Here is a 15,553-nt window from a genome sequence, read left to right as displayed (position 1 = left end):
TCTATACCAATTAAAATTTATAAGCAATTCGTGCATTAATAAAAATCGGGGATTAAAAGTCCTTGTCTCATATCCATAAATAATCTTGTCCTTGGACTTATACCGATTAGCTTACGAATAATCCGTCGTATAAAAATACAGGTATAACATGTAACATTAGTGATTGAAGGGGATTTCAAACACTCCCCCCTTCTTTACCTAAAGCGTAAGGACGTAGTCCTTCAATTGAGTAATATCTTTCTTCATTGCTTTCAAGTCTACTGCAGACAATACTTTCTCCAACTTAAGTACTCGCCTCTCAATACCATCAATTCTAGAGTGAATTTGACGGAGTGATTGGGTAAGGGACTCCTGTAGAGGCTCCATCTCGTTCCGAACTGCTCGTGCTATAACCTCCTCCAACTCCCCTAATAGGCTAGTGATCTGTCGATTGGCTCTGTCTGCCTTTACATATGAGTCATGGAAGTTCTGTCTGTTAAGTTGAATCATTACACCTCCAGGAAGTGCTGTAGATGTGGAAGTGACTCTGGTAGCAGGTGGGGCAGTCGTGGGGATCGACTAAGTAGCAACCTCAAAGGCTGCGAATGAAGTAGGGCCCGACGATGACTTTGGAACCGCTGTGGGAGCTAGTACTATTGTGGTGGTGGTGTCAAGACCCTCTGGGGTCTTCTCTAATGTCATGCCCTCATCCTCATTCTGGTCAGACTCATATCGCACAAATTCTGGGGCTGCCGCACTGCCTTGGGCTGCTGCCAACTTATCCTTAACGTCTCTATCTTGGCTTTTTAGCAAACTGTAGATGTGTTTTGCCTTATACTTATGGTCCCAATATGGAAACTTCTGGATGTCTGCTTTAAGACAAAGGGCCGTAATCAAGCACGGGAAGACCAACGAAAAGATAGGCTGAGTTTCCCGCATTCGATCCTCATCGGCTATCAATTTCCCTATATCAATTGTGTACCGGGATATGATGGAGGCCACTAGAATCGCATGGCTTATAGTGAGCTGATTATCTATCTGAGTTGGGTGTATTCTGTGCATTAAGACACTTCACCAGAATTGTGCCTCTACTGAAAGATCTTTCTTTTTTATCGGTGCACTAGACTTAGTGCGCCAAACTGGAGTCTCTCTAGCAATCACCGAGGCAACCCATGGTAATTATTTCATCATATCAGTCCTGTTCCCCGCCATTCTATAGTATAACTCATCAGTGTTTGTCGGTGGTTCATAGTTGTCCCCGAAATAGAATCGGTTGATGGCCTTGCTGGAGAAGTCAATCCTTACACCTCTAATAGTAACCTTTTGGAGGCGTATAACTGTCTTTGCTTGTTGGGATAGCTTGTACCTGTTGCTTATCTTTGCCGCATAGTTGGCTTGGCATAAATCTCTCTCACAATAGAGGATACATATGTGCCCGGTGGCTGGCTAAGGAATCCCCATCCATGGTGATTGATGATAGCCTGTATGTTTGGGAAATGTTCTAACCCTTCAAAACTGATCCGCCTCTCCTCATAGATTTTCCACCGGAAACCCTATCCTCCTTCCTTTGGCTCCAGCCCTTTATCATATATTTCTTTCGAGCCTTGGACTGACAACCTAATAGCATGTTAAGACCTCTCTTTCACTATGTTCTCATTTAGGTGTGCCGCCTCTTCAGCATCAGACTCCTCTGGCACATTAGTCGTCTCCTCCCGATTAGACAGATTAGGAGAGCTTGATGAGTGCTCCCCATCACTGCTGGACCCCTTATCAGACGGGGGATTTGTCGAAGTTTGGGCTGCTCTTCGTGGCCTCATGTTTCGTGCAATAAGAGCCTGGTCTTCATCACTCACATGGTCCTGATCATGGAGCCTAGTTCTGACTTGGGTCCAACCTCGCCCTCGGCCCTGTCCTATGGCCTGGGCATGACCTCTTGTGACAACCATACCAGTGGACCACATATTAGTATCTATAATAATGAACGTGTAGACAAGGATGATAATTTACAAACACTAATAACCTTTTTATATATATACAGACCGTGAAAAACATACGGTCCGTAAAGGAGACCGTAGATAGGTGACAGAATGACATGCTGGTTCATGGAGATTCTACGATGGAGTTGTATGGTCCATATATTTTTTACGTTCCGTAAAACTCCAGATTTGGGATAGGAGATTTGGGAACTGAAGCAACTATTTTACGACATAAGTTACGCTCTGTAAAATTTATACGGTCTGCAGGTTATGTTGTAAAATAGGAACAGAGTGACTCAATGCACATGGTATGCATACGAAACAGATTTACGGTCCGTAGAATTTCTATGGTCCGTAACTCTGTCTGTATATATACTTTCTCTGTAATCAGTGACACAGACTTCCCCGAGACCCATATGCATTCAAGACTTATTTTTATACATGGAACCCCGTTATTTTGCTCATATTATTTTCACCCCAATCTACTCTTTTTCTCATTCTAGCATTTTATCGAATAGTTGCTAGGCATAATGAATTGTTATATCAATTAAGATATTGACACTCGAGATACCCACCGACCCAATGGGGATTTCAAATACTTGTTCTCCTTGAGTCCATATGTTAAACCCAGCACAGTCAAATCCCCACCCTATCTAATTTCAAGAAGCTAAACCCCATACAACAAGATTTCACGAAATCACACAAAAGGGTCATTGAAAGACAAATGGGCCTTCGTGCCTCTCGCTAATATGCAACTTAAGAGAAATATGAAGATATGAGAGAATTGACAAACCTCCTAAGGACACGGATGATCAAATAGACAGAGAATAAAATAAAAAAATCTGCTTCTTGCTTCACTTTCACTTTGCTGCTAAGGTTACGGGTCTAGAAGAGAGATTCGTAGGTATAGGAAGGGTTATTGGTGTTGGTAACTAATGATTTGTGGGAGTGAAAAAGGGAGTGAATTTAGGGATATGATTTGGTAGTGGAAGAAGTGTGTTTTAATGGGAAGAGGAGAATGGATCGGTAATTTGAATGTGAAGCAAAAAGATTGCTGGTCTTTATATTTTTTTCTCTTTACCCTCGCCGTCGTTTTAACTTACCTGGCCTTTTTATTTTTTCAATCTATGCCCGTAAAAATTACACAGGGCTTAGATCTGTCCATAGATTTGCGACGGTGAATTGATCTGACGATCCTTGGTTTATACTTCTTTACACGGTCCGTATAAACTATATAGTGAGTCTGTTATGGCGTAGATCAAGGACAGAAAGATCTTTTACCTGACTCATGTTCTACGCTTCCATCTACAGACCGTATAATTAATACGGACCGCAGATTCTGGTGTGGATCATTAACAGAGAACCATTTTTTTTTCTTCAATCTACGGTTCCATCTACGGGCCGTATAATTTATACGGACCATAGATTCTAGCGTAGATCATCTCCAGCTTCTACCCTTTGGATCCTGCACCAAAACAAACATTACCCTATATGCTTCAAACGATAAAAGAAAATAAACATTACACTTGGGTTGCCTCCCAAGAAGCGTTTGAGTTAACGTCCCGGCACGAATATGGTATCCACTTTCTCCTTATCAGCGAACACTAGGTCAGCATTCATTCCGAGGTTTCAACTGATATCGGTCAACAATTTTATCTCCCGAAACCATCCCGTGATAGTGCTTCACCCTCTGCACATTCACCTTAAATGTCCGAGCTCCATCTTCGGACTTCAGCTCAATCGCCCCATGGGGTGAAACACCTACCACTCAAACGGACCAGACCACCTTAACTTTAGTTTGCCCGGTAGCAACTTTAACCAGGAGTTAAATAGCAAGACAAGATCACCATTGTAGAATTCTCACTTCAGGATTTTCTTGTCATGATATTGCTTCATCCTCTCTTTATACAGCGCTACACTCTTATATGCCTGGTATCGAAACTCATGCATCTCATTGAGTTGAAACAACCTGAGCTTGGTCGCCTCTTCCCAATCTATATTCAACTTCTTCAAAGCCCACATAGCCTTGTGTTCAAGTTCAACCGACAAGTGACAAGCTTTTCCGAACACGAGCTGCAGTCCGGTATGCCCATCGAGCATCATTGAGCTTGCGGGCCAAATCAGTCCTATTTGCATTCACCGTTTACGCTAGAATAATCTTGATCTCTCGATTGGATATTTCCACTTGCCTACTTATCTGAGGATGATAAGGTGTTACCACCAGATGTTTTATGCCATATTTCTCCATCAATCCCACGAAAGCTCTATTTCAAAAGTGAGAACCACCATCACTGATAATAGTTCTCGGGATACCAAAACGAGTAAATATGTTTTTCTTGAGGAACCCCATGACACTCTTGGCCTCGTTGTTAGGTAAAGCCACTGCTTCTACCCATTTCGACATGTAGTCTACAACAACCAAGATATATTTCATGCCACCTAAAATCAATCCCCCAGACATCGAATACATCTATCTCCATCACAAAATTCATAGGCATCTCTTGCCTTCTGCCTAAATTCCCTTGCCTCTGACATTGATCACAAGACCACACCAATAGATTTGCATCTTGAAAGATGGTCGGCCTGTAATTGTCATGACCCAACCCCGTGGGCCACGACTGGCACCCTACTTGGGCACCCAGCCAGACTTACATATCCAATTATCATATCCAAACTTAGCTCAGAGTTCACAATAGTTATTTTAAACATAATTTAAATCAAAACTGGTCTTAAGCGGTCGTGCATACCAAAATATCATATCGGAACAGATAGAAGCGGCGGAATGCACATCGCTTATCATATGTACAAATATAGACATAAGGGCCATTTTGGCCACCATAACAGACGGACCGCATTAAGACACAGATCGTAATCAAACAGACACATACAGGACCCTCGACCCACAAATATGACTACAGGCCTCTACAAATACAAAACGAAAACATAGAACGGGACAGGGCCCCGCCGTACCCCAACTAGTCAAATATACAGATACATATACATCACAAAAGATATATACCGACATATGGGCTCCGAATCAAAAGGAGTACTCTGTAATAGCAGGACGGGGAGCCTACAGTGGTGGATCACCGGCGTCTGTACCTGCGGGCATGAAACGCAGCCCCCGAAGAAAGGGGGTCAGTACGAAAGATGTACTGAGTATGTAAAGCATAGAGTGCAGAAGTGTAAACCATAACTGAAAACAAACAGGATACAAAAAGGCGAATATTGACCAGTATATCAAAATATGTAGCAAAAACATATGTACATAATGCAGATAAAAATCATGCGAAGCTCAGGAACGTGGTCACCCCTCCGACGCAGGTGCCACACACAGCATAACACCAGAAGGTTCAAATCTCCGTACATCCCCGGACACACATATCATCATAACATATCACCAGCCATATCACAGCATAACTCCAAACGGAACCCGGCCCAATGGCGAGGCCTCGGGAACCGTAACACAGCATACGGCCGAATTTATCATAGGGCGCACGAACCATAACCGGCCCGGGAACCGGTGGACAAAATCATAATAAGGGCACGAGCGGAGTCGTGAGCAAACAATGCAATTTATATATCAAAACACTCTTGCAAACTTAATAAAATCATATGTTGACTCATTAGTCAAAATAGTTCGAACAATTAATCAAAACGGGGTTCATTTCACAAAAGTATTTCCAAAATGGTAATTATGGTTCAAAATATAATTTGGGATATCGTGGCAATCAAAATATTATTTTTCGATAGCCAAATTCACAAACGAAAATCCTTTGCCGACATTATACAAAAATGAGACTAATAGAACAAACAAAAGAGTCTCGGAGTTAGCGGGCCGACCTCGGGTCAAGTCGAGGTGGCGGACATGAATCGCAGACATTTGGGGTCTATGGGATCATACATGGAGGTTTCGGAGCAAATCTATTACATTTACAAAAGTTTTGAACATATGGTCACTTTCCAACAAAATATGAGTTTTATAGTTCAATTCAATTGAATGAATAGTACTCGATTTCCATTTCGGATTTCAAGGAACAGAATTGCCCCCGGGGCTCCAATATCGACCTAGTATACCTAGGACATGCCAAAAGAAGGAATGGGGTAGCCTTACATACCTTTCTCACTTCTTACGCTCGTTCAAACTCGATTCCCGTTTCGTCCAAAATCTGCAATTGGTCATTGTTACCAATTAGGAATTGCAAAACTTAAGAATTCACTTAACTTCATGTTTGTCTGCCAAAATTTCGGCAGCACCTCCCCTATACATATAACATCCCCGAGGCTTAGCTCGGCTCAATAAATATCAACAACACAACCCACAATACCAAAGTTATCACGAATCACATCAAAATGGTTCTAACGCCAATATTCTTCTTTTCTACATAAAGCAATACTTCCATTTCAAATTTCAAATTTCCAAACAAGTCTCAAGGATATCACATTCATCATTAACCAAAATCATCACAATATAATTTGGAAACACTTCATATCATTTGTACGAAATATTCATTCGATATACAAAATATACAACTTTCCACCAAAGTCATAATTCATTCAAAACTTCTAATCTTTAACATACTTATTCATAACATGCTTCCATATCCCAAATTCATCAACAATCATCATAATTTGCACCTTAACAACTCCATTTTCATAATGTCATAAAATCATACTAAAACGACATAAACTTCTACATTCCATTTCAATGCAAACTTATATCATTTCATCTTCATTTGCATTGCAAGCATCACAATAACCCAACTAACATGTCAAGCCAAATTAATTTATTCTCATTCCAAACCTCAAACATCACACGGCCACATATACATTTTCCATCTTCCATCAAATTCGTTCAACTTTCATTCTCAATATGGATTCCATCATACACACAACTAGAATACAATATAAACTTCAACTCATCACATGCATACAACACATATACACACGGCCACATACTACACTTTATACCCACTTTGCAAACTTCCATGTTTTCATGTATTCTACTCATTTCCATATACTATAACAAAAACAAACCTTCATAACACAATAACATGGAATATATTCTTACCTTTTTCTCCAATCTTCTTCACCCAAACATGTTGTCATTTTGAAGGAACTAGTGCTCTATTCTCCCAAACAATTGCACCATGTTGTAGAGGGACCTTGAATTAGTATAAATACCACAAGAAAACAATTTTGGAAGCAAGATTTCAAGGGGGTAAAATGGAGGGGTATGGCCGAATGCCTCCCTCTTGCTCTTCTTATCTTCTTTGTTTTTCTCCTTCTATTCTTTCTCTTGAAACTTCTATTATTTAAGACCAATTTAAGCAGATGGAAATTATTAAGGGACCATGGGTTGGGCTAGCCATATGGCCGGCCACCCATGCCCCCTTTGGGCCTCATTCTTTTTTTTTTTAATTATTTGGCCCAATGGATTAAAATCCTTGTTTTATAATTCCCGAAACTAATTTCCAAAATTCCAATTTTTGCCCTTGGCCTCCCTTGGAGTTTCTACACCAATATTTTTCATGAAAAACACACACATTTATTAATTCAAACCAACATATGACCTTATTCCTTACAAATCAAAATTATTCTGAATTTTCCCGAATACACGAAAATACGGGATATAACATTCTCCCCCCCCCCCCCCCCCCTTTAGAACATTCGTCCTCGAATGTTAGATTAGTCTTATAGGGTCCGTAATTACTTCAGGGGAGTTTCTTTTTATGGTCAACACAATTGATACACATTCATCTTTGAATATAGCCAACTAAGAAGTTTAGATTACTTGTGGGCGTAAGAAACAAGTGAGGACACTTCCTTTTTTTTTCATTCCATTCTCTCTTTCCAAGGTCAATGCTTCTCCATTATTGTTTTGCCACAAGACCTTAATAGGAGGTACATCTTTAGCGCGTAATCTCTGTACCTGGCGATCCAGACTAATTACAGATTGTTCTTCATCAGACAGCTCTTCCGTCACTTGAATATGTTTTGCTGGAAATATTCTGGGAGGATTACCGACACATTTGCGGAGCATGGATACATGAAGTACCAGATGTACCGTTACCAAATCAGATGGTAGATCTAGCCCGTGAGTGACATTCTCAATTCTTCGAACAATCTAATAAAGTTCGATATATTGTGGACTGAGCTTACTCTTTCGCCGAATCACATTACACCTTTCATAGTTGATACTTTCAAAAACACCCAATCACTGAGCTGAAATTCCAAGGGTCGACATCGTATATCAGCACACGATTTCTGCCGACTCTAAGTTGCTACTTGTCTCCCTCGGATAAGTTTTACTTTATCAATGGTCTGCTGGATTATATCTGGACCGACTAATTCTGTTTTGCCAATATCAAACTAACCGATCAGTGACCCGAATTCTCCGCCATACAAAGCCTCATAGGGGCCATCTGGATGCTAGAATAGTAGCTGTTATTATAAGCAAACTCGATCAATGGTGGACGATCATCCCAGCTGCCTACGAAGTCAATAATGCAGGCCCGCAGCATATCTTCTAGCGTTTGTACAGTGTACTCGGCCTGTCTGTTGCTCTGAGGTTGGGATACTGAGCTCGGACTTATCTGAGCCCCTAATCCTTCCTGAAAACAAATATTCAAAACTTAGTCATAAACTGAGTACCTCTGTCAGTGACAATAAATATGGGATCTCCATGGAGTTTCACTATTCCTTTAAGACATATAGTCTGGTATAATCCTCAGCTGAATCGGGGGTTCCGACGGAAAGGAAATGGACTGGTTTTGTCAGCCTATTAACCATACCCTATATGGAAATCATACTTTCGCGGGGTGCGAGACAAACCCGTAATGAGATCCATATTAATGATCTCCCATTTCCAAATCAGAATTCTATTTCCTGAAACAGTCCGCCCGGTTTCTGATGCTAAATTTTGACTTGTTGACAATTCGGGCACTAGGCAACGAGCCTTGCGATGTCCTGTCTCATACTATTCCATCAGTATAGGTGTCACGACCCAACCCCGTGGGCCGCGACTAGTACCCTAACTGGGTACCCATACGTACCTACCTGATCGAATTCGAATCATACAGATTTTTTTTTTTTTTGTGAAAACAGAAGTTACCGAAGTAGGCTGATACAGATACGGCACGCGCGCAAACATATATATATATATAGCTAAACATGCAGACATTTACAGGTAAGCCGATAAAGCTAACATACAGACGAAACCCGTAACCCACACATCTATCTAAAGGCCTCTACAGATATACAGAATCATATGACGAGACAGGGCCCCGCCGTACCCAGAATTTCCATACATACAGAACATATGGAAGAACAGAAGATATATACCAAAAGTATATGCTCCGGATCGAAGGAGCTCTTCAAACAGCAGAGTCAGAAACCTACGCTGGCGGCGTATCACCTGGTGCGTCTGTACCTGCGGGCATGTAGCGCAGCCCTCGAAGAACGGGGGTCAGTACGAAAAATGTACCGAGTATGTAAAGCAGAAATATAACAGATATAATCATAGTCCGAACCGGAGTCACAGAAATATAACGGACAGAACCATAAATCAGACTGACGGACAGAGTCATGATCCAGACAGACATACAGAATCGTGTTCCATACATCTATAAACAGAATCATGGTTCGGATAGACAGGCGGAATCATAATACGGACAGACGAGCAGAATCAGTATCCATACAGACGTACAGAATCGGAATCCATACGGGCGTACCGAATAAAAATCCATACGGACATACAAAATCAGAATCCATACGAACATACAGACATAGTCGTAATTCAGACGGACAGACAGAAGTATGTCGGACAGAATTATGCATGCAGAGTAGTACAGAGTCATACAGAATCATACAGAGGCATGTGCTTATATAAATACAGATGGCACACGCATACATTCATACAGATCCCGGCCTTGTCTGGGGGCGCGGTAACAGAACCCGGCCCTCTTAGTACGGGACGCGGTGGACAGACATAATCAGATCAGATCATATGCCATCCTGGCCGCCATCCCCATACACAGATCATAATATCATACAGACATACAGATCCCGGCCCGCACGCCGATGGACGCGGTGAATAATGCAGAGAAATATGCACGATAACAGAACCTGGCCCGGGACGCAGTGAAAGAATGCATTGAGACAGACACGAACCGATAAATGAGAAACTACTTACATACAGACTCAACATACAGACTCAATCAAACTGAAGGGTGCCAAACGGCGAGCCAAAATCAGAGTATCCAGATAGTATGCATAGTACGCACCTATATCCTAGTTGGGAAGGCACGACAGATTATTATCAGAATCAGATTCTCAGATGTTCAGAAATCATTTTGTAAAAGTTGCATAAAAATGGTCATATCATACACAAAAAAAAAATAGTCTAGAGGTTTTTAGAGAAAATCGGACCAAAACGGAAGTATTTACAATTATACAGAAGGTACCGGGCCTTGTGGGCCCGCCTCGGACCAACTCGAGGCTACATAGGTAAATTATTGCTAATAGACCTTATGAGGTCATCCATAGTCGTTTGGAAGTGTTCCGACTCCGTTTAGGGAAGTTTTGTACAAAAATTCACTTTAAAGGCAATTTGTAAGAAAATAGCTTCAATTGGATTGAAGGAATTGGAGCGGTTTTCCGTCTCGAATTTCGGGGAACGGAGTCGTACTTACGGCTCGTGGCCGAGCCTATCACATCCAGAACATGCCTAGGAACAAAGGGAAATGCTTCACATTCCTCGATGGCGCCTTATGCTCGCTTGGCGTCAATCCAAATTTCGTCCGAAATCTGGAAATGGTCAAGTTTACCATTTGTTAGTTTCAAACTTTCAATATTCCAACTTTACACATACTTGCCTACCGAAATTTCGGCAGCATTTCCTCTGTATATAAGACATCCCCGAGACTTAGCTCGGCTCAATTCATCAACACAACAACCCAGAAATGACATCAAAACATCAATAGACATTAAAACATACACTATGGCATCATTAGCCATCTTTCGACATAACGGAACGTCTTTCGTTTCAAACTTACATTTCCAAACCAAACTCATTATTTTCATATTCATCATCCATCAAATTCATTACGACATACATCGGAGGCATCCATACCATTTTCACACAATATTCATAAGATACGCAAACATTCAAACTTTCCGTTAAGTCACTACTTTTCCAATTTTTCCTAACCTTCCACATACAAGTTCATTATACAATTCCATCTTCCAAATTCATCAACAATGATCATAATTTGCCTCTTGATACTTTCATTTCCATTTTTACATAAATCCTAACAAAGTTGCATATTCTCCTACAACAACTTAATAACCATTTTTTCCAAGATAATAAAGATTGTCATCTTTCCATTCACTTCACCATAACACACTTAGCATGAAAACAAGATCAAATTCATATTCCATACTCAACATAGCACCACACGGCCACCTCCTATATTTTCCAATTTTCACTAATCCATTCCACTTTCATTTCTAACACAATTTCCATCATGCTACAACTAAATTACAACATGAATTCAAGCCATCTTAAACATACAATTCATGCATAAATTCGGCCAACATGCATGATTTTCAACTCACAAAATTTCCATGTTTTTCACTCATTCACACATACTACAACATACATATACCATTCATCACATAGCAAAAGCTTGAAATCCTTACCTTTCTCCAAGTTCTTCACTTGGAGGTTAAAATTGTTTTCTTGCCACAATACTTATATTAACTTGTAGAGGACCTTGAGCTTAGTACTAATCTCATAAGACTTGGATTTTTAAATCAAAGATTTGGCTCCCAAAATTTTTCTTTCTTTTCTCTTTTCTTTTCTCCTCAAACCCGAATGCTCCCTCTCTCTATTTTGTTTGTTCTTATTTCCTTTTTCTTGAAGCTTCTCTATACTTATCCATTTTATATAATTTCCCATGGAATTTATTTAATCCATGGGCTTGGATGTGTGGTGGCCGGTTGGGCCTATCCCACTTGGGCCTCATTTTTATTTTATTTTGTTGAGCCCACTTTGGCTATATTTTGCTTCATAAGGCAAGTTTCCAAAATTCCAATTTTGCCCTTGGCCACCTTTCGTAATTCCACACCATTGTATTCACAACCTACACCTTCATACCAAGTAAGGGTCAATTGTGGCCTTATTCATCACAAGTCAATTTATCTTGAATTTTTCGAATAAGCGAAAATGTCGGATGTAACAATAGGCATCCGAGATCATGGTACAATTTAGTAGATTCAGGATAAACAGAATACCGAATATTATGCGCTCCGCTCAGAATTGGCCGTTGCAGCCCTACGATGTCGGGCACACATAGTCTGCCTTCGTATAACCATACCCATCAGGTGAAACCTCGAACTGGGTCTTTTTCATTGTTGAAGGTCGTCTCTCTACCATACCAAATAGACTCCTCAAACTGACACTGTTTTTACCTCTCCATAATCGATGATTCTGCAACTTCTCAGACGAAAATTTCGATATCTTCAGAACCGACCAAACGGACTCCAAGGCTAGCCGACTGATAAGTTTTACAAACCAATTCTTTGTTGCCGAACGTACGCCGGTCAATGCCATCCATAGGTTCACGACTAAGTGCGTTTGTCACAACGTTAGCCCTTCTAGGGTGGCACAAAATATTAACATCATAATCTTTCAATAATTCGAACCATCTTTTCTGCCGCGAATTCAGCTCCTTTTTCTTAAAAAATATATATATATACTGAAAGCTCTTAGGGTCCGTGTAAATATCAATGCGGACCCCGTGTAAGTAATGCCGTCGTATCTTTAAAGCATGAGTCACCGTAGCTAATTCCAGTTCATGAGCGAAATAATTTTCCCTCTTGCAGTCTGAGCTGCCGGGGAACATAGGTTATAATCCGACCACTTCCAGACAACTACATATTTCAGTCGATGTCGAAGGCCTAGGCTAGTCCTTTATCGCTTCAGTCTTCTGTATGTCAGTTGTTTTCATGTATACTTACTTTGCTCACTCCCCTTCGTTACCCCTCTTTGGGGTTATACTTACACCATATTCGTATCTTTTCTTTCTAATCTACAACTTGGTTATCTTCGTACGAAACCCCAACAGAATCATAATTACATAGCACACAATCTTATCCAATAGCTGACACTCAGATATCGTAATTAACATAGCAATTTATCTTTTAATAATCGTATCCTTCCTCATTGGATGATTTAGCCAAGTTATTCCTTCTTTCATACCCATTCCTCCGTCGTTCTGTTTTTCTCGATATTCGAATTACTTGATATGCACATGATTCATCATTCCATACCATAAGTTTCCTTTGTCCTGCACTATTGCATTTTAGTTTGTTTTCGCCAATAATTCTCGGGCTTTACCCGTTGACTCTTTTAGGGGTTCTGCTTAATTACGTTTCTTACGGTTCACTCTTTCTGACATTTTGGATTACCTTCCACTCAATCATTCTCTTCTCTTTCCCAACATCGTCGTATTAGAATCTTCCAATCTCAACTGGTAGCAAAATGAATATTAGTTTATTCCGTAACAGTTGTGCCATACCTTTCGCTTTGTCTCATAAATTCTGTTCGGTTAATGTTTTCCATATATTACAACAATGGCTATCAGGGTTCGCCACTCAATCGACACTGTCATAAATGGGGGCCCTACACATACATATATATATATCACTACCATTTCTTTTACAATACATCTTCAATCACTTATTCATTCTTACCCTAGTTGCGGAGTTGCGCTGCTTTTCCTTCCCTTTTTAGCAATCTAACCCGTCTCAGCTCGTGTGGCCCCTATAAAGTTTCTAGCCATATCACACATCCTAATTCCCTTTTGGTTACCCAGAATTTCCTATTCGTCTCTCATATCTAAGTTTGCGAAAATTTTTGTACATTTCCCAGGGGGTCACCCATCCCAAAATTGCTCTGGCCCTGGCACGCTTAACCTTACAACTTTAATGAATTTAGGCACGTTAAGGCCGGTATAATTGCACCGATTGCCCCACACAGCCTTTGTCACGTAATTTAAGACAAATCGGGGCCTTAACAACTTTTCAAAACGTCCTCGTAGCGGGTCCCACCCCGGCCTAACGAGAATTCTATTACTTTTCTGACTTTATGATTACCGTGTCGCCCCTTGTAAATCCTCAATATTTACCTTCATGCGTATATATATAATTTCAGACAGCCCACGAGTTTAAATTCATATTCCACAAATTCCATCTCCAATTAGTCGAGAAAAAGCTAATAAAATATTACTGTAGGATATCTTCCGACCACCAGCAAAAGAAAGCTAGAGTCCGACGAACCTCGCGGAATCTTTTAGTACTTAATTCACATAATTACCTCCACGTTTATTGGAGTCGAGAGCGAACCGCTCAGTTCCCGACTGCTTGTCATACGCTTTGTATTCTTTCAATTAGAGGAAACTTGGTCGTTAGACATTTTTGCCCTTCACATGGGCTGTGCTAAAACAAAATGGGTTGGAACATATTTCTGGTCCCTCCAAATAAGTTACGAATTTGCTACTCGTATATGCTTCCTCGAGATAGAATTTTTTCCCGATAAGGGTAATACTTCTTACAAATAACATAGAGGGTACCTCTTAAACTTTTAATCCACCATAATAGATTTATCATATCGGTATCGACCTTCAAGACAGGTTAAGAATTTATATCTCATTTCCCTTTTCGTATTTCTAGAAAAATTTGGGCAGAGGTTCCTCTGTATTTCTTACTATCCCAAAACCTGTACACAGGAAATACCAACCATGCCTCACAGGGCCAACACATATACGTATATACATATCATATCATATCACATCATAGCCACACGGGGCTAACAATTACATATAGAAGTATACAGATGTCGAGGCTTACCTCACATGCCCAATTCAAACTGCACCTGCTACACTTTCCCGTTTATTTCTCTTTTCAATGTCCGACTTTATGTTTTAATCGTACTTCAGAATACCTTACCCAACATACGTCTTTCATACCATTGCTTACCTGAGTACTGTGTAGCTTCCAATATCAGCAGTCGTTGTCTTACGTCGATACCGCTATCCAGCTGCAATCAAGGGTTAGAAAGAAAGGAATTCATTTCCTACAGCTGGCTCTATCGCACGATCTAAGAATCAAAGAAAGGCAACACCCTAAATGTCCTGTAGCCTCCTGTTTATAGATGTGGTGCACAACACACCGATAAACAAGACTCTACTAGACACGGCCTGTAGACATTCCGAGGACAAACCGCTCTGATACCACTTTTGTCACGACCCAACCCCGTGGGTCACGACTGGCAACCTACTTGGGCACCCAGCTAGACTTACATATCCAATTATCATATCCAAACTTAGCTCAGAGTTCACAATAGTTATTTTAAACATAATTTAAATCAAAACTGGTCTTAAGCGGTCGTGCATACCAAAATATCATATCGGAACAGATAGAAGCGGCGGAATGCACATCGCTGATCATATGTACAAATATAGACATAAGGGCCATTTTGGCCACCATAACAGACGGACCACATTAAGACACAGATCGTAATCAAACAGACACAT

This window comes from Lycium barbarum, chromosome 2 (assembly GCF_019175385.1).
Source record: "Lycium barbarum isolate Lr01 chromosome 2, ASM1917538v2, whole genome shotgun sequence".
NCBI classification, from domain to species: Eukaryota; Viridiplantae; Streptophyta; class Magnoliopsida; order Solanales; family Solanaceae; genus Lycium; species Lycium barbarum.
The sequence above is the reverse complement of the archived record's forward strand: the minus strand, read 5'-3'. Positions refer to the sequence as shown.